This window comes from Panulirus ornatus, chromosome 31, assembly GCF_036320965.1.
Source record: "Panulirus ornatus isolate Po-2019 chromosome 31, ASM3632096v1, whole genome shotgun sequence".
Taxonomy (NCBI): Eukaryota; Metazoa; Arthropoda; class Malacostraca; order Decapoda; family Palinuridae; genus Panulirus; species Panulirus ornatus.
The window spans coordinates 17614971-17636837 of NC_092254.1; the positions used below are offsets into that span (position 1 = coordinate 17614971).

The following is a 21867-nucleotide window of genomic DNA, read 5'->3' on the forward strand; positions in this document are numbered from 1 at the left end:
TTGCATCAAAAGAGATATCAAATTTATGTTCTCTCTCCATCGATTTTTTCTTAAACTAAATTACTTTCCCATTTCTGAGAGGATGTGTCAGAAAAAGAAAAACATCAGTTTCATTAATGCACATCTAGCTATCATGTAAAGGGGATCCTCAACATACATCAGGGTTACAACCCAAAAAAATCAAGACATAGCAAAAAAAATATGAAATGGGAGTTTTCATCCATAAGGAATACTATAATTAGCTTGAGATACATTCTTCACACATGTCCAGCACAACCTAATATAAATGTATGTACCTCAAACCCTTAACAAATGTATATGTGTAATGCACAAACTTTAAAAAGAGAGAAATAATGTAAATCATTCAGCCAATTAATCAGCATCTTGTCCACTGTTTCCATGGCCTGGGTTTCTCTGCCAGATAACTTCCCTCAAAGAATACTACATCATATTCTTCACTCTCGCCATAATCTCACTGGCATTCTTAATGACATCAACAGCCCAGTCTCCATTTCTACTGCACTCTATCACAAAATTTTCATGGTGAGAGTAACACTACTATGTTGCTTCCAGCAAATACTAGACAAATTTCTATAGGCACCTGATTTTCTGCTCATGCTTGAAAGATTACAGTATATCAGAGCACAAAGAACTCATGATGTACATCCACTTTGCTGCTTACAGACTAGGCAGGAGGAAGCACCCAGCCAGAGATTTAAGTCACTTCAATGCCCTCTGCTTCCATAGAAAAATTTACATATAGCGACATAATTTCCCTTATAAACTGATGACAAATGCAAAAAGATATATGACAGAGCATCGTATACTTATATATCTATATTTATCATACTTTGTCGCTGTCTCAAGCATTAGTGAGACAGCGCAAGAAAACAGACGAAAGAATGGTCCAACCCACCCATATACACATACATATACATAAACGTCCACGCACTCACATATACATACCAATACATCTCAACGTTATTTATCTTTATTTATTTTGCTTTGTCAGTCTCCCGCGTTAGTGAGGTAATGCAAGGAAACAGACGAAAGAATGGCCCAACCCACCCACATGCACATGTATATACATATACGCCAACACACACAAATATACATACCTATACATCTCAACATATATATATATATATATATAAAAAAAAATATATATATATATATATATATATATATATATATATATATATATATATATATATATATATACACACACACAGACATATACATATATACACATGTACATAATTCAAACTGTCTGCCTTTATTCATTCCCATCACCACCTCGCCACACATGAAATAACAACCCCCTCCCCCCGCATGTGCGCGAAGTAGCGCTAGGAAAAGACAACTAAGACCACATTCGTTCACACTCAGTCTCTAGCTGTCGTGTATAATGCACTGAAACCACAGCTCCCTTTCCACATCCAGGCCCCACAGAACATTACATGGTTTACCCCAGATGCTTCACACGCCCTGGTTCAATCCATTGACAGCATGTCGACCCCGGTATACTACATCAGTCCAATTCACTCTATTCCTTGCACACCTTTCAACCTCCTGCACGTTTAGGCCCCGATCACTCAAAATCTTTTTCACCCCATCTTTCCACCTCCAAGTTGGTCTCCCACTTTTCGTTCCCTCCACCTCTGACACATACATCCTCTTGTAAATCTTTCCTCACTCATTCTCTCCATGTGACTAAACCATTTCAAAACACCCTCTCCTGCTCTCTCAACCAAACTCTTTTTATTCCCACACATCTCTCTTATCCCATCATTACTTACTCGATCAAACCACCTCACACCACATATTATCCTCAAACATCTCATTTCCAGCACAACCACCCTCCTCCGTACAACTCTATCTATAGCCCAAGTCTCGCAACCATATAACATTGTTGGAACCACTATTCCTTCAAACATACCGATTTTTGCTTTCCGAGATAATGTTCTCGACTTCCACACATTCTTCAACGCTCCCAGAACTTTTGCCCCCTCCCCCACCCTATGATTCACTTCCACTTCCATGGTTCCATCCGCTGCCAAATCCACTCCCAGATATCTAAAACACTTCACTTCCTTCGGTTTTTCTCCAATCAAACTTACCTCCCAATTGACTTGACCCTTAACCCTACTGTACCTAATAACCTTGCTCTTATTCACATTTACTCTCAGCTTTCTTCTTTCACACACTTTACCGAACTCAGTCACCAGCTTCTGCATTTTCTCACACGAATCAGCCACCAGCACTGTATCATCAGCGAACAACAACTGACTCACTTCCCAAGCTCTCTCATCCACAACAGACTGCATACTTGCCCCTCTTTCCAAAACTCTTGCATTCACCTCCCTAACAACCCCATCCATAAACAAATTAAACAACCATGGAGACATCACACACCCCTGCCGCAAACCTACATTCACTGAGAACCAATCACTTTCCTCTCTTCCTACACATACACATGCCTTACATCCTCAACAACAACTTTTCACTGCTTCTAACAACTTGCCACCCACACCATATATTCTTAATACCTTCCACAGAGCATCTCTATCAACTCTATCATATGCTTTCTCTAGATCCATAAATGCTACATACAAATCCATTTGCTTTTCTAAGTATTTCTCACATACATTCTTCAAAGCAAACACCTGATCCACACATCCTCTTCCACTTCTGAAACCACACTGCTCTTCCCCAATCTGATGTTTTGTACATGCCTTCACCCTCTCAATCAATACCCTCCCATATAATTTACCAGGAATACTCAACAAACTTATACCTCTGTAATTTGAGCACTCACTTTTATCCCCTTTGCCTCTGTACAATGGCACTATGCAAGCATTCTGCCAATCATCAGGCACCTCACCATGAGTCATACATACATTAAATAACCTTACCGACCAGTCAACAATACAGTCACCCCTTTTTTAATAAATTCCACTGCAATACCATCCAAACCCGCTGCCTTGCCGGCTTTCATCTTCTGCAAAGCTTTTACTACCTCTACTCTGTTTACCAAGTAATTCTCCCTAACCCTCTCACTTTGCACACCATCTCGACCAAAACACCCTATTCATTTGCATTATTTCCCTGCAAAAATCGTCCAAATGCCTCTCTCTTCTCTTTCATTAATAATCTAACTTCTTTATCCCACCACTCACTACCCTTTCTAATCTGCCCACCTCCCACGCTTCTCATGCTACAAGCATCTTTTGCACAAGCCATCACTGCTTCCCTAAATACTCCAACCCCCTCCCCCTCCCTTTATGTCTTTTGTTCTCACCTTTTTCCATTCTGTACTCAGTCTTTCCTGGTACTTCCTCACACAAGTCTCCTTCCCAAGCTCACTTACCCTCATCACCCAAACATTCTCTCTTCTTTTCTGAAAACCTCTACAAATCTTCACCTTTGCCTCCACAAGATAATGATCAGACATCCCTCCAGTTGCACCTTTCAGCACATTAACATCCAAAAGTCTCTCTTTCACGCGCCTATCAATTAACGCGTAATCCAATAATGCTCTCTGGCCATCTCTCCTACTTACATATGTACACTTATGTATATCTCTCTTTTTAAACCAGGTATTCCCAATCACCAGCCCTTTTTCAGCGCACAAATCTACAAGCTCTTCACCATTTCCATTTACAACATTGAACACCCCATGTACACCAATTACTCCCTCTACTGCCACATTACTCACCTTTGCATTCAAATCACCCATCACTATAACCCCGTCTCGTGCATCAAAACTACTAACACACTCACTCAGCTGCTCCCAAAACACTTGCCTCTCTTGATCTTTCTTCTCATGCCCAGGTGCATATGCACCAATTATCACCCATCTCTCTCCATCCACTTTCAGTTTTACCCATATCAATCTAGAGTTTACTTTCTTACACTCTATCACATACTTCCACCACTCCTGTTTCAGGAGTAATGCTACTCCTTCCCTTGCTCTTGTCCTCTCACCAACATCCATAGCCAAGTCTCACAGACTACATGGTCTACCTTGACTTCTACCTTCATTAAAAATATATGCAATTTCCCACTTGAAATTCACTATTTGTACAGTACAAGGGGTTTAATTGCATTGTTTGAGTCAGTGAGAGCAAAGGGTGGATAGGCAGTTGTTTGTGGATGGATTTTGTGTTGGTTTTTATTGACTTTCCTGGTCAGATGTGTGCTTGGTCTGTGGCTAGTTTTTGAGTAATGGCTCATGATTATCCTTGTGTTTTCTTTTAGAGAGGGTATTTCACTAGAATGGGTCAGAAGTGCTTCACGAGATGGGGCTGGACTGGTATGATAATGATGGATTTCCTTTAATGTAAGCCAAATTTGGTTGTTATGCAATTCACTGTGTTGAGGAAGGAGTGTCAGTTTTCAGTTTGTTTTTCAGTGATTAGGTTAGTGATGGTGTTCTTTAGTGTGGTTTTGTTCTCTCTTTTCTTTTTTTCAAAGATGCTGAATAGTTGCGTCTGAGTTGGTTTCTTTGTTTTATGAGGTGTGTAATATGTGGGGAGAAATTTGGGTTGTATTTCTTTCCATGCCCTTGTTGTACGTGCTTTTTGTTTGCTTGGTTCAAGACGCTGATGAAGTGTGAGAATGCATAATTTGGGGATAAGAAATCATCTACACAGAAATTTTGGAGCTTGTTTTCATGTACTGAGTGAAGGCTGGCCATTTCCCTTTCCTGTAGTTTGCATATGTTTTTCTGGTGATTGTGCTGACTGAGTGGGCAAAAGAGTTATCATCAGGATGGGCATATGGTCCAGGGATAGTTTGTGTAGTGTGCTCCACTTGGATTTTTTGTGTAGTGCTGGTGGGCAGAATGTGATGTATGGTATGATCAGCTACTGAAGATGGTGTGTTGAGAGTGTTTGGTTTGCCGCATATCAAACTTTCACATAAGACAATATAGGCCACTTGTAATCCAAGCACTTGCAAATATCTTCAATATTCCAGGCTACATAACAGTATCCATAAACATCTGGAAACTTGCCATCAAAATACCAATCCTAAAACCCTCTTAACCACCAACTACCTCTCCTCCAACTGTTCTATATCACATCAGTCCTCAGTAATCAAACTCTGAGAAAAAATGACCAAAACCAATCAAAAAAATATCCCACTCTCACTCACACAGCATGGCTTCAGACCCAAATACTCTACTACCACATTGCACACTGAGCTCACACAATATACCCTTAATGGTTCAAAAACTCACAACCCTTTCCTCCTACACAGAACCAGTGGCTGTAGACATCAACAAAGCATCTGACACTGTACCCATGACTCATCCTTACCTAAAAATATTTGACAACATACCTCCAAAACAATAACATAAGTGGTTTGCCAATTTCAAAGCCAACCCCTATACCAGAGTCACTCTTAAACACTTAAACTCCAAAAGGGTTTCCCTAGGGAGTAGTTCTTTCTCCAACTCTCTTTAATCTATTCCTGCACAACCTCCTAATACCTTCAGCAAATTTTCTTCATAGATTCCCAATTTTAATTGGGGGTGCAAGAAATGCTAATTACTGTGCAAGGTAAACAGGGGGCAGACACTAAGTCTGGATAGTGAAAGAAGTTGTTAACTGAAAGGAAGAATTGTATGCACTCTAAGGGGAAGACAGTAGATCAGACTGCTGATAGCAAAGATTGAAGTAGAGAGGTTGGCAGTTAAGAAAAGTGGTTCGAGTAATACCTTCCCTACCTTACACAGGAACACCTTCCCAGCACCGCTAACCTTCCAGTGCGGCCTGACAAATGGGAGTAGCAGACTTGCCCTGCCAAGAAGTCCACTTCCCACCATGTCAAACCACCTTTGGGAACTAGTACCCCCCTGGTAGCTTTGGGGGGGATGACCAAGTCCCACCTCCCACGGACGCACAAGAGGGAAACACCCCCACCAGCCCAAGGGCCGACACCAGATGGACCAGACAAGTGACCGACTATTAACTTGTGCTCTTGGACCACATCCTGTAAAGGAAGTGGGTCCAGGTTAGGGCTTTCATGGAGCACACCTCAAGGTCCCGGTAGGAAAGCCCTAACCCTCTGAGAGCACTCGCACTCTCTTGACACCATGCACCAGGCCAACAGTGGTGGATAGTACTCGCATGGTGTCTTTTCCAGTGAGATCCCATATGCCCTGAAGGACTTCCTGGGTGCCATAATAGCTGCACTTATTCTGATGTGCAGCCAAGAGCGTGAAGCAAACTTCAGAGACTTGTGTATCAATGATACACACATCTGTCCCTTTGGAAGCCACGATATCCAGCTTCCTAAAGGACCCCGCAATAGTGATGCAAGGCTTACAAACAACTTTATAACCCTTTTGTCTCAGCCAGCCAGCCAGATAGGCACAGATTTTGTGGTGCCTCTTTACTCTGCCCCTGTGGGTACATGGGCATATCCGAGAGATATGCCCAAGCGTACCAGGCTTATGATATGTGTCAAAGTCCTCCCCAGCATCAGGCGATGCATGAACTTTGGCACTAGGTGGTCTACGAGGATCACAACCCTCTGCTGAGGTTTTAAAGGGGCTCTGGTGATGTTAAGGAGCCCCTCTTCTAGCAAGGCACTGTAGGACTTGCACCTGCCTCCTGCCCTAATGAGAATACCAAGATACTCATAGTCATCCTCAACATCCAGGGAGCCAATAATGCTGATCAAGACTTGGAACATCCTATTTTCATTGACGTACTAAGTCTTGAGTTTGTTGTCTACCTCCATGCCGAGGGACCAACACTTTCCAGGATTCACTCGAAGCCCACCCCCATGAGAGTTTCTGACATGATGTCTATAGCCTTCTGTAGGCCAGCTGGCATCTTCGACACCAGAACCAGGTCATCGGCAAATGCTAGCACTGACACTTTCTGGTCACCGAATCCAACACCCTTGCTGGATTCCATAACCCTTGCAACTCCTTCATCAATTTCACAGTTTAAGAATGGGGAATAAGGGGCCACCCTGCTTGACCCCATGAGTCATTTTTATTGCACTCAACATCCCACTGCTGCCTTCAATATGTGTGAAGGCTCGATCATAAGCAAACATAATATGTGCCCTGACAAGGGTAGGAATGCCCTTCTGTGACATGCCTTGCTCAATAGTGCCATGATTAACACTCAAATGCTTTAGCCATGTTGAGGAATGCCAGGTGCAAGGCATCCGTCCCCAGGAATGAATGCCTTTTGAGCTCCATCAATCTGGACGAGGCTGAAGATGTGGCTGCTTAAGATCTTATGAAGCAGATGGACTACGGCACATGAGATAGTGATTGGCCTGTTATCCTTGGGTTCAGTTGGATTAGGTACCTTTGGTATCAGTAACATTCTGTTTGCCTCGAGTGGTTCAGGCAGTATAGATATGGTGATCCACAGATTAAACATTTTGCAGAGTACCTGCAGAGGAATAAACTTCAAAAGTTGCAACTGCATTCCGTCGTGACCAGGGGTGGATGTTTTGGTGGCTTTGACGTGGTGTGCTACCTCACCCATGGTTAGAATCTCTGCTAGTGGTTCACTGATTGGGTCATAGTCAGTAATGACATGTCCATACAGCTCAGATGGTTGAGAGAAGAGAGCTTTCCACAAGGGGTAGAGGGTTTCCGGCCCAACCATATTTAGAGGCACCTCCTAGTCATCTTTCAGAACCTGTACAGTGGCCAGTGATTTATTCTGTTTGTAAAGCCACTGTACTTTAAGATATTGCTCCCTGCAATGACAATTTTCACACACAGGAGCCTCCTCAATCCAGTGTTCACTGCCAGCGTTTGTTCGCTGTCTTGGTCCGCCCTCACCATGATCTTGGTGGTCTTAGGGTGAGCCACAAGAGCTTACCAGTTGCCTGGCATGCTCTGTGGCTACCCTGATGGCAGAGAGGCTGTTCCCTCAGCTCAAATGTTCAACGGCCACATCTAAGACATCTTCATCCCATGATGGATTTGTGGGGCCAGGTCCAAGTGCGCCGAGATAAGACAGTCTCCGAGATGAAGGATTGGGATTAGGAACCAGTGGAGCGGTGGGGACAGATAAAACAGTGGGGTTCATCTCCACCAGAAGTGGTGAGCTCACCCTTATGGACTCTCCCATATTGGCAGAGCCTTCCCCACCGGAGTTAGCATGCACACAGCTTCCTTCATGTGATGCCTCTACCAAGGTGCTGTTTCGCATGTTGCCTCCTGCAGTTGCCAGGACATGTCCCTCATCCAACACACTACCAGTCACCTCATCTTCACCGGTCTTGTGGTGAAGGTTGACGTCCAAGATCAGCTCCTGAATGTGTGACTTATACGAAGCCTTCCTTCAAAGGCCCTTTATTACTTTGCCCATCCGGCAAAAATAACCTGCAACCGTTGTCTCAGGCCCTGGCCAGCAACCAGTGAAGGACCAGCTACCATCGTCGTCTCTACTCTTGTGAGGAGCTCTACCTCCTCATCAGACTATCTTGCCTTGGACAAGATGTGTTGAGTCACTAGCTCTTGATGGAATGAGCTCGGGTGTGCCTGCCTTTCGTGGACCCTACAGCCCTGAAAGCTGGCAAAGGTGATCCCACAATGTGGGCAAGTGGGAGAATGGTCATCAGCTGCTCCCCCCTGGCCTTCATTGGCAACCAACATACCAGCGGTGGCTGGTACGCTATTCCCGTGACAATGGTGGATGTTCCTAACGGATTCGCACAACACTACCGCCCGCAGGAAGCAGAGAACTGCAGTCAGGAGATGGAGGCTGCCACTGTGCTTCAGTCCTAGGACCTCCAGTTGTCCAGCAAATGAAGCTGGACAACTTCCGACTCTCAGCTGTTGAGTGACATAGGCCAGATAAACACTCAACAGAGCTAGGTCCTTTCACATGCAGATGACCTTACAATCTTATCAAAACATCCTGACACCACAATAGCACCATAAAACATGCAGCACTACACTAAACAACTGGAACAATGGCTCACCCAGCACAGAATGTCTGAACCTCTACAGAAGTCTTCAGTCACTCCTTTTACCCCAGACAGACGTGAATACAGCTCACATCTCCTACCAAGCAAACACCAACCGTTTTAGACATCACATAAAATGCACATGACAGTTACTCCCTACATCAATTACATCAGTGCACAAGTAACAAACACACAAACTAAATGGCATCATATATGGACAAAACAAGAATCCCTCAACATCCTCTATAAACAATTCATATGCCCCACTTTAAACAGTATCTCATCTACCTGGTCTTCCAACTTCTCAAAAGCAAATGCAAAAAGCTGCTAACCAAACAAAATGGTGGTACACTCAAAGCAATCACTAGCTGCCTAGCATCCACAAACACTCAGCATCTTTACATTGAAACAAAGATCCTCTCAATACAGTCCTACTTCATCATGCTCAGCAATCAAATCTATGCAACATCTCTAAACTCGTCCCATCCAAACCACTTCATAACACACCACCAATCCATAAGTAGAAATAAAAAATCTACCCCTATCTCCCATTTCAGTTACCTTTACTAACCAGTTCCCCCAACCCCAACAATAATAATACTGACAAAATAAAAAAAAAAACAAGCCTAAAACAACCTACCTCCCATCCTTCAAATCCATCTCACCAGATACAAATCCATGAGAAACCACACTCAGCAGACAAACATGAGTCAAACACTCCTACTCAAGCTCTGGACATCATCCATTACTACAACACTACAAACATCAGTGCAATAAATCCTAAGACCCCTCATGCCCACAGTGCAACTACCATAGAGAAAATACCATGCACTTATTAATCAACTGCCCTGCATTCTCTGCACATAAATGCACAAACAACAAAATACTATATGACCTGTGGCCCCAGTCAGTGGGTGTAGCCAGCTTCCAGAGTGCTGCAAGGGACTCATAAGGATAAAAGGGACTCCTGGAACAGGAAAGCAAGGTAAGGTAGAATACTGGAGGGAATTTTACATTTTTGAAGTCCCATCTCTTGAACATTTTCTATTATTAAACAACTATCTAATTTTTGTATGCTTCCAGCAATCACGATTTCCTTCCTCAATTTATTCTAAATGTTCACCACTCATAAACAATAAAGGTACTTCTTTACATTTTTGCTAAAAGGCATGTACAGAGCATTAGATTGGGGAAGAGCAGTGTGGTTTCAGAGGTGGTAGAGGATGTGTGGATCAGGTGTTTGCTTTGAAGAATGTATGTGAGAAATACTTAGAATAACTGATGGATCTGTATGTGGCATTTATGGATCTGGAGAAGGCATATGATAGGGTCACGAGAGATGCTTTGTGAAAGGCTTTAAGAGTATATGGTGTGGGAGGTAAGTTGCTAGAATCAGTGAAAAGTTTTTACCAACAATGTAAGGCATGTGTAGAGAAGGAACAGATGAACGTGATTGGTTCCCAGTGAATGCTGGTTTCCAGCAGGGGTGCATGATGTCTCCATAGTTGTTTACTTTGTTTAAGGATGGGGTGCTTAGGGAGAAGAATGCAAGAGTTTTGGAGACAGAGGCAACTATGCAGTCTGTTGTGGGTGAGAAGGCTTGGGAAATGAGTCAGTTGTTGTTCACTGATGATACAGTGCTGGTGGCTGATTCGGGTGAGAAACTGCAAAGTTGATGCCTGAGTTTGGTAAAGTGTGTGAAAGAAGAAAGGTGAGAGTATATGTGAATAACAGGAAAGTTATAAGGTTCAGTAAGGTTGAGGGACAAATTAACTGGGAGGTAAGTTTGAATGGAGAAAAACTGGAGGAAGTGAAGTGTTCAAGATGTCTGGAAGTGGATTTGGCAGCAAATGGAAACATGGAAGCGGAAGTGAGTCACAGGATGGGGGAGGGGCAAAAGTTCTGAGAGCAATAAAGAATGTGTGGAAGGTGAGAACATTATCTGGGAAAGCAAAAATGGGTATGTTTGAAGATATAGTGGTTCCAACAATGTTATATGGTGGCGAGGCATGGGCTATAGATAGAGTTGTGCGGAGGAGGGTGGGTGTGTTGGAAATTAGATGTTTGAGGGCAATATGTGGTGTGAGGTGGTTTGATCGAGTAAGTAATGAAAGGGTAAGAGAGATGTGTGGTAATAAAAAGAGTGTGGTTGAGAGAGCAAAGGAGGGAGTTTTGAAATGGTTTGGTCACATGGAAAGAATGAGTGAGGAAAGATTGACGAAGAGGATATATGTGTCAGAGGTGGAGGGAACGAAGAGAAGTGGAAGACCAAATTGGAGGTAGAAAGATGGAGTGAAAAAGATTTTGAGTGATCGCGGCCTGAACATGCAGGAGGGTGAAAGGCGTACAAGGAATAGAGTGAATTGGAACGATGTGGTATACGGGGTCGACGTGCTGTCAATGGATTGAACCAGGGCATGTGAAGCGTCTGGGGTAAACAATGGAAAGTTTTGTGGGGCCTGGATATAAAAAAGGAGGTGTGGTTTCAGTGCATTATACATGACAGCTAGAGAATGAGTATGAACGAATGTGGCCTTTGTTGTCTTTTCCTAGCGCTACCTCACGCATATGCGGGGGGAGGGGGTTGTCATTTCATGTGTGGTGGGGTGGCGACGGAAATGAATAAGGGCAGACAGTATGAATTATGGAAAAGTGTATACATGTATGTGTATATATCTGTGTTTGTATACATATATGTATACACTGAGGTGTATAGGTATGTATATTTGCGTGTGTGGACGTGTATGTATATAAATTTGTATGTGGGTGGGTTGGGCCATTCTTTCATCTGTTTCCTTGCGCTACCTCGCTAACGCAGGAGACGGCGACAAAATATAATAAATAAATAAATACATAAGTATATGTATGTAAGTAGGAGAGATGGCCAGAGAGCGTTATTGGATTACGTGTTAATTGACAGGTGCACGAAACAGAGACTTTTGGATGTAAATGTGCTGAGAGGTGCAACTGGAGGGATGTCTGATCATTATCTTGTGGAGGCTAAGGTGAAGATTTGTATGGGTTTTCAGAAAAGAAGAGTAAATGTTGGGGTGAAGAGGGTGGTGAGAGTAAGTGAGCTTGGGAAGGAGACTTATGTGAGGAAGTACCAGGAGAGACTGAGTACAGAATGGAAAAAGGTGAGAACAATGGAAATAAGGGGAGTGGGGGAGGAATGGGATGTATTTAGGGAATCAGTGATGGATTGCGCAAAAGATGCTTGTGGCATGAGAAGAGTGGGAGGTGGGTTGATTAGAAAGGGTAGTGAGTGGTGGGATGAAGAAGTAAGATTATTAGTGAAATAGAAGAGAGAGGCATTTGGACGATTTTTGCAGGGAAAAAATGCAGTTGAGGGGGAGATGTATAAAAGAAAGAGACAGGAGGTCAGGAGAAAGGTGCAAGAGGTGAAAAAGAGGGCAAATGAGAGTTGGGGTTAGAGAGTATCATTAAATTTTAGGGAGAATAAAAAGATATTCTGGAAGGAGGTAAATAAAGTGCATAAGACAAGGGAGCAAATGGGAACTTCAGTGAAGGGTGCAAATGGGGAGGTGATAACAAGTAGTGGTGATGTGAGTAGGAGATGGAGTGAGTATTTTGAAGGTTTGTTGAATGTGTTTGATGATAGAGTGGCAGATATAGGGTGTCTTGGTCGAGGTGGTGTGCAAAGTGAGAGGGTTGGGGAAAATGATTTGGTAAACAGAGAAGAGGTAGTAAAAGCTTTGCGGAAGATGAAAGCCAGCAAGGCAGCAGGTTTGGATGGTATTGCAGTGGAATTTATCAGAAAAAGGGGTGACTGTATTGTTGACTAGTTGGTAAGGTTATTTAATGTATGTATGACTCATGGTGAGGTGCCTGAGGATTGGCAGAATGCGTACATAGTGCCATTGTACAAAGGCAAAGGGGATAAGAGTGAGTGCTCAAATTACAGAGGTATAAGTTTGTTGAGTATTCCTGGTAAATTATATGGGAGGGTATTGATTGAGAGGGTGAAGGCATGTACAGAGCATCAGATTGGGGAAGAGCAGTGTGGTTTCAGAAGTGGTAGAGGATGTGTGGATCAGGTGTTTGCTTTGAAGAATGTATGTGAGAAATACTTAGAAAAGCAAATGGATTTGTATGTAGCATTTATGGATCTGGAGAAGGCATATGATAGAGTTGATAGAGATGCTCTGTGGAAGGTATTAAGAATATATGGTGTGGGTGGCAAGTTGTTAGAAGCAGTGAAAAGTTTTTATCGAGGATGTAAGGCATGTGTTCATGTAGGAAGAGAGGAAAGTGATTGGTTCTAAGTGAATGTAGGTTTGCGGGCAGGGGTGTGTGATGTCTCCATGGTTCTTTAATTTGTTTATGGATGGGGTTGTTAGGGAGGTGAATGCAAGAGTTTTGGAGAGAGGGGCAAGAATGAAGTCTGTTGTGGATGAGAGAGCTTGGGAAGTAAGTCAGTTGTTGTTCACTGATGATACAGTGCTGGTGGCTGATTTATTTGAGAAAGTACAGAAGCTGGTGACTGAGTTTGGTAAAGTGTGTGAAAGAAGAAAGTTAAGAGTAAATGTGAATAAGAGCAAGGTTATTAGGTACAGTAGGGTTGAGGGTCAAGTCAACTGGGAGGTAAGTTTGAATGGAGAAAAACTGGAGGAAGTAAAGTGTTTTAGATATCTGGGAGTGGATCTGGCAGCGGATGGAACCATGGAAGCGGAAGTGAATCATAGGGTGGGGGAGGGGGTGAAAATCCTGGGAGCCTTGAAGAATGTGTGGAAGTCGAGAACATTATCTCGGTAAACAAAAATGGCTATGTTTGAAGGAATAGTGGTTCCAACAATGTTGTATGGTTGCGAGGCGTGGGCTATGGATAGAGTTGTGCGCAGGAGGGAGGATGTGCTGGAAATGAGATATTTGAGGACAATGTGTGGTGTGAGGTGGTTTGATCGAGTAAGTAATGTAAGGGTAAGAGAGATGTGTGGAAATAAAAAGAGAGTGGTTGAGAGAGCAGAAGAGGGTGTTTTGAAATGGTTTGGGCACATGGAGAGAATGAGTGAGGAAAGATTGACCAAGAGGATATATGTGTCGGAGGTGGAGGGAACGAGGAGAAGTGGGAGACCAAATTGGAGGTGGAAAGATGGAGTGAAAAAGATTTTGAGTGATCGGGGCCTGAACATGCAGGAGGGTGAAAGGAGGGCAAGGAATAGAGTGAATTGGATCGATGTGGTATATCGGGGTTGACGTACTGTCAGTGGATTGAATCAAAGCATGTGAAGCGTCTGGGGTAAACCATGGAAAGCTGTGTGGGGCCTGGATGTGGAAAGGGAGCTGTGGTATCGGGCATTATTGCTGACAGCTAGAGACTGAGTGTGAACGAATGAAGCCTTTGTTGTATTTTCCTAGCGCTACTCCGCACACATGAGGGGGAGGGGGATGAGATTCCATGTGTGGTGGGGTGGCGATGGGAATGAATAAAGGCAGACGGCGTAAATTGTGTGCATGAGTATATATGTATGTGTCTGTGTGTGTATATATATGTGTACATTGAAATGTATAGGTATGTATATTTGCGTGTGTGGAGGTGTGTGTATATACATGTGTATGGGGGTGGGCTGGGCCATTTCGTTCGTCTGTTTCCTTGCGCTACCTCGCAAACGCGGGAGACAGCAACAAAGCAAAATAAAATAAAAAAAATAAATGAATATATATATATATATATATTCATTTATTTTTTTATTTATTTATCCCTGGGGATAGGGGAGAAAGAATACTTCCCACGTATTCCCTGCGTGTCGTGGAAGGCGACTAAAAGGGAAGGGAGTGGGGGGCTGGAAATCCTCCCCTCTCGTTTTTTTTTTTTTTTTTTTTTTTTTTTTTTCCAAAAGAAGGAACAGAGAAGGGGGCCAGGTGAGGATGTTCCCTCAAGGGCCCAGTCCTCTGTTCTTAACGCTACCTCGCTATCGCGGGAAATGGCGAATAGTATGAAAAAAAAAATATATATATATATATATATATATATATATATATATATATATATATATCCCCTGGGGATACGGGAGAAAGAATACTTCCCACGCATTCCTCACGTGTCGTAGAAGACGACTAAAAGGGACTGGAAACCCTCCCCTCCTTGTGTTCTTAACTTTCTAAATGGAGAAACAGAACAAGGAGTCACACGGGGAGTGCTCATCCTCCTCAAAGGCTCAGATTGGGGTGTCTAAATGTGTGTGGATGTAACCAAGATGAGAAACAAGGAAAGATAGGTAGTATGTTTGAGGAAAGAAACCTGAATGTTTTGGCTCTGAGTGAAACGAAGCTCAAGGGTAAAGGGAAAGAATGGTTTGGGAATGTCTTGGGAGTAAAGTCAGGGGTTAGTGAGAGGACAAGATCAAGGGAAGGAGTAGCACTACTCCTGAAGTATAAGAAAGTAAACTCTAGATTGATATGGGTAAAACTGAAAGTTGATGGAGAGAGATGGGTGATTATTGGCGAATATGCACCTGGGCATGAAAAGAAAGATCATGAGAGGCAAGTGTTTTAGGAGCAGCTGAGTGAGTGTGTTAGAAGTTTTGATGGACGAGACTGGATTATAGTGATGGGTGATTTGAATGCAAAGGTGAGTAATGTGGCAGTTGGGGGAATAATTGATGTACATGGGGTGGTCAGTGTTGTAAATGGAAATGGTGAAGAGCTTGTAGATTTATGTGCTGAAAAAGGACTGGTGATTGGGAATACCTGGTTTAAACAGAGAGATATACATAAGTATATGTATGTATCTAGGAGAGATGGCCAGAGAGCGTTATTGGATTAAGTGTTAATTGATAGGTGCGCGAAAGAGAGATTATTGGATGTTAATGTGCTGAGAGGTGCAATTGGAGGGATGTCTGATCATTATCCTGTGGAGGCGAAGGTGAAGATTTGTAGAGGTTTTCAGAAAAAAGAAAGAATGTTGAGGTGAAAAGAGTGGTGAGAGTCAGTGAGCTTGGGAAGGAGACTTGTGTGAGGAAGTTCCAGAAGAGACTGAGTACAGAATGGAAAAATGTGAGAACAAAGGACGTAAGGGGAGTGGGGGAGGAATGGGATGTATTGAGGGAAGCAGTGATGGCTTGCGCAAAAGATGCTTCTGCCATGAGAAGCGTGGGAGGTGGGCAGATTAGAAAGGGTAGTGAGTGGTGGGATGAAGAAGTAAGATTATTATAGAAAGAGAAGAGAGAAGCTTTTGAATGATTTTTGCAGGGAAATAATGCAAATGACTGGGAGATGTATAAAAGAAAGAGGCAGGAGGTCAAGAGAAAGGTGCAAGAGGTGAAAAAGAGGGCAAATGAGAGTTGGGGTGAGAGAGTTGTATTAAATTTTAGGGAGAATAAAAAGATGTTTTGGAGGGAGGTAAATAAAGTGTGTAAGACGAGGGAACAAAAGCGAACTTCAGTGAAGGGGGCTAATGGGGAGGTGATAACAAGTAGAGGTGATGTAAGAAGGAGATGGAGTGAGTATTTTGAAGGTTTGTTGAATATGTTTGATGATAGAGTGGCAGATATAGGGTGTTTTGGTCGAGGTGGTGTGCAAAGTGAGAGGGTTAGAGAGAATGATTTGGTACACAGAGAAGAGGTAGTAAAAGCTTTGTGGAAGATGAAATCCAGCAAGGCAGCGGGTTTGGATGGTATTGCAGTGGAATTCATTAAAAAAGGGGGAGACTATATTGTTGACTAGTTGGTAAGGTTATCTAATGTATGTATGACTCACGGTGTGGTGCCTAAGGATTGGCGGAATGCTTGCATAGTGCCATTGTACAAAGGCAAAGGGGATAAAAGTGAGTGCTCAAATTACAGAGGTATAAGTTTGTTGAGTATTCCTGGGAAATTATATGGGAGGGTATTTATTGAGAGGGTGAAGGAATGTACAGAGCATCAGATTGGTGAAGACCAGTGTGGTTTCAGAAGTGGAAGAGGATGTGTGGATCAGGTGTTTGCTTTGTAGAATGTATGTGAGAAATACTTAGAAAAGCAAATGGATTTGTATGTAGCATTTATGGATCTGGATAAGGCATATGATAGAGTTGATAAAGACGCTCTGTGGAAGGTATTAAGAATATATGGTGTGGGAGGCAAGTTGTTAGAAGCAGTGAAAAGTTTTTATCTAGGATGTAAGGCATGTGTACACGTAGGAAGAGAGGAAAGCGATTGGTTCTCAGTGAATGTAGGTTTGCGGCAGGGGTGTGTGATGACTCCATGGTTGTTTAATTTGTTTATGGATGGGGTTGTTTGGAAGGTGAATGCAAGAGTTTTAGAAAGAGGGGCAAGTATGCAGTCTGTTGTGGATGAGAGAGCTCGGGAAGTGAGTCAGTTGTTGTTCGCTGATGATACAGCGATGGTGGCTGATTCATGTGAGAAAGTGCAGAAGCTGGTGACTGAGTTTGGTAAAGTATGTGAAAGAAGAAAGCTGAGAGTAAATGTGAATAAGAGCAAGGTTATTAGGTACAGTAGGATTGAGGGTCAAGTCAATTGGGAGATAAGTTTGAATGTAGAAAAACTGGAGGAAGTGAAGTGTTTTAGATTTCTGGGAGTGGATTTGGCAGCAGATGGAACCATGGAAGCGGAAGTGAATCATAGGGTGAGGGAGGGGGCGAAAATTCTGGAAGCATTGAAGAATGTGTGGAAGTCGAGAACATTTTCTCGGAAAGCAAAAATGGGTATGTTTGAAGGAATAGTGGTTCCAACAATGCTATACGGTTGCAAAGCGTGGGCTATGGATAGAGTTGTGTGGAGAAGGGTGGATGTGCTAAAAATGAAATGTTTGGGAACAATATGTGGTGTGAGGTGGTTTGATAGAGTAAGTAATAATAGGGTAAGAGAGATGTATGGTAATAAATATAGTGTGGTTGAGAGGGCAGAAGAGGGTGTTTTGATATGGTTTGGTTACATGGAGAGAATGAGTGAGGAAAGATTGATGAAGAGGATATATGTGTCAGAGGTGGAGGGAACGAGGAGAAGTGGGAGACCAAATAGTAGGTGGAAATATGGAGTGAAAAAGATTTTAAGTGATCGGGACCAAAACATGCAGGAGGGTGAAAGGCGTTTAAGGAATAGAGTGAATTGGAACGATGTGGTATACTGGGGTCGACGTGCTGTCAATGAATTGAATCAGGGCATGTGAAGCGTCTGGGGTAAACCATGGAAAGTTCTAAGGGGCCTCAGTGTGGAAAGGGAGCTGTGGTTTCGGTGCATTATTACAAGACAGCTAGAGACTGAGTGAGAATGAATGTGGCCTTTGTTGTCTTTTCCTAGCACTACCTCGCACACATGAGGGGGAGAAGGTTCTTATTCCATGTGTGGTGAGGTGGCAATGGGAACGAATAAAGGCAGACAGTATGAATTATGAACATGTTTGTATATGTATATGTCTGTCTGTGTATATATATGTATACAATGAAATATATAGGTGTATATATTTGCGTGTGTGGATGTGTATGTATATGCATGTGTATGTGGGTGGGTTGGGCCATTCTTTCATCTGTTTCCTTGCACTACCTCACTAACAAGGGAGACAGCTACAAAGCAAAATAAATATAAATATGTATATATATGTATATTCTTTTCTAAGTATTTCTCACATACATTCTTCAAAGCAAACACCTGATCCACACATCCTCTACCACTTCTGAAACCACACTGCTCTTCCCCAATCTGATGCTCTGTACATGCCTTCACCCTCTCAATCAATACCCTCCCATATAATTTACCAGGAATACTCAACAAACTTATACCTCTGTAATTTGAGCACTCACTTTTATCCCCTTTGCCTTTGTACAATGGCACTATGCAAGCATTCCGCCAATCCTCAGGTACCTCACCATGAGTCATACATACATTAAATAACCTTACCAACCAGTCAACAATACAGTCACCCCCTTTTCAAATAAATTCCACTGCAATACCATCCAAACCCGCTGCCTTGCCAGCTTTCATCTTCCGCAAAGCTTTCACTACCTCTTCTCTGTTTACCAAATCATTTTCCCTAACCCTCTCACTTTGCACACCACCTCAACCAAAACACCCTATATCTGCCACTCTATCATCAAACACATTCAACAAACCTTCAAAATACTCACTCCATCTCCTTCTCACACCACCACTACTTGTTATCACCTCCCCACTTGCGCCCTTCACCGAAGTTCCCATTTGCTCCCTTGTCTTACGCACTTTATTTACCTCCTTCCAGAACATCTTTTTATTCTCCCTAAAATTTAATGATACTCTCTCACCCCAACTCTCATTTGCCCTTTTTTTCACCTCTTGCACCTTTCTCTTGACCTCCTGTCTCTTTCTTTTATACATCTCCCACTCAATTGCATTTTTTCCCTGCAAAAATCGTCCAAATGCCTCTTTCTTCTCTTTCACTAATACTCTTACTTCTTCATCCCACCACTCACTACCCTTTCTAATCAACCCACCTCCCACTCTTCTCATGCCACAAGCATCTTTTGCGCAAATGGATTTGTATGTAGCATTTATGGATCTGGAGAAGGCATATGACAGAGTTGATAGAGATGCTCTGTGGAAGGTATTAAGAATATATGGTGTGGGAGGAAAGTTGTTAGAAGCAGTGAAAAGTTTTTATCGAGGATGTAAGGCATGTGTACGTGTAGGAAGAGAGGAAAGTGATTGGTTCTCAGTGAATGTAGGTTTGCGGCAGGGGTGTGTGATGTCTCCATGGTTGTTTAATTTGTTTATGGATGGGGTTGTTAGGGAGGTAAATGCAAGAGTTTTGGAAAGAGGGGCGAGTATGAAGTCTGTTGGGGATGAGAGAGCTTGGGAAGTGAGTCAGTTGTTGTTCGCTGATGATACAGCGCTGGTGGCTGATTCATGTGAGAAACTGCAGAAGCTGGTGACTGAGTTTGGAAAAGTGTGTGGAAGAAGAAAGTTAAGAGTAAATGTGAATAAGAGCAAGGTTATTAGGTACAGTAGGGTTGAGGGTCAAGTCAATTGGGAGGTGAGTTTGAATGGAGAAAAACTGGAGGAAGTGAAGTGTTTTAGATATCTGGGAGTGGATCTGGCAGCGGATGGAACCATGGAAGCGGAAGTGGATCATAGGGTGGGGGAGGGGGCGAAAATCCTGGGGGCCTTGAAGAATGTGTGGAAGTCGAGAACATTATCTCGGAAAGCAAAAATGGGTATGTTTGAAGGAATAGTGGTTCCAACAATGTTGTATGGTTGCGAGGCGTGGGCTATGGATAGAGTTGTGCGCAGGAGGATGGATGTGCTGGAAATGAGATGTTTGAGGACAATGTGTGGTGTGAGGTGGTTTGATCGAGTGAGTAACGTAAGGGTAAGAGAGATGTGTGGAAATAAAAAGAGCATGGTTGAGAGAGCAGAAGAGGGTGTTTTGAAGTGGTTTGGGCACATGGAGAGGATGAGTGAGGAAAGATTGACCAAGAGGATATATGTGTCGGAGGTGGAGGGAACAAGGAGAAGAGGGAGACCAAATTGGAGGTGGAAAGATGGAGTGAAAAAGATTTTGTGTGATCGGGGCCTGAACATGCAGGAGGGTGAAAGGAGGGCAAGGAATAGAGTGAATTGGAGCGATGTGGTATACCGGGGTTGTCGTGCTGTCAGTGGATTGAATCAAGGCATGTGAAGCGTCTGGGGTAAACCATGGAGAGCTGTGTAGGCATGTATATTTGCGTGTGTGGACGTATTTATATACATGTGTATGGGGGGGGTTGGGCCATTTCTTTCGTCTGTTTCCTTGCGCTACCTCACAAACGCGGGAGACAGCGACAAAATATAAAAAAAAAAAAAAAATGTATATTCTTTTTTTTTTTCAAACTATTCACCAATTCCCGCATTAACAAGGTAGCGTTAAGAACAGAGGACTGGTCCTCTGAGAGAATATCCTAACCTGGCCCCGTTCTCTGTTCCTTCTTTTGGAAAATTAAAAAAAAAAAAAGAGGGGAGGATTTCCAGCCCCCCGCTCCCTCCCCTTTTAGTCGCCTTCTACGACACGCAGGGAATATGTGGGAAGTATTCCCTCTCCCCATTCCAGGGATAATATATATATGTGTAGCTATGTATATTTGCATGTGTGGACGTATGTATATACATGTGTATGGGGGTGGGTTGGGCCATTTCTTTCGTCTGTTTCCTTGAGCTACCTCGCAAACGCGGGAGACAGCGACAAAGCAAAAAAAAAAAAAAACATATATATATATATATATATATATATATATATATATATATATATATATATATATATATATATATAGTGCCATTGTACAAAGGCAAAGGGGATAAGAGTGAGTGCTCAAATTACAGAGGTATAAGTTTGTTGAGTATTCCTGGTAAATTATATGGGAGGGTATTGATTGAGAGGGTGAAGGCATATACAGAGCATCAGATTGGGGAAGAGCAGTGTGGTTTCAGAAGTGGTAGAGGATGTGTGGATCAGGTGTTTGCTTTGAAGAATGTATGTGAGAAATACTTAGAAAAGCAAATGGATTTGTATGTAGCATTTATGGATCTGGAGAAGGCATATGATAGAGTTGATAGAGATGCTCTGTGGAAGGTATTAAGAATATATGGTGTGGGAGGCAAGTTGTTAGAAGCAGTGAAAAGTTTTTATCGAGGATGTAAGGCATGTGTACGTGTAGGAAGAGATGAAAGTGATTGGTTCTCAGTGAATGTAGGTTTGCGGCAGGGGTGTGTGATGTCTCCATGGTTGTTCAATTTGTTTATGGATGGGGTTGTTAGGGAGGTAAATGCAAGAGTTTTGGAAAGAGGGGCAAGTATGAAGTCTGTTGGGGATGAGAGAGCTTGGGAAGTGAGTCAGTTGTTGTTCACTGATGACACAGCGCAGGTGGCTGATTCATGTGTGAAACTGCAGAAGCTGGTGACTGAGTTTGGTAAAGTGTGTGGAAGAAGAAAGTTAAGAGTAAATGTGAAT

General features: G+C 42.9%; 1 protein-coding gene across 6 annotated transcripts in view; it reads right to left on the reverse strand.

Moving 5' to 3' along the window:
• The window catches only part of LOC139758849 (glyoxylate/hydroxypyruvate reductase A-like), a 296538-nt gene that overhangs the window by 205206 nt on the left and 69465 nt on the right, over nucleotides 1-21867 (reverse strand). The gene's annotated exons all lie outside the window — the stretch shown is intronic.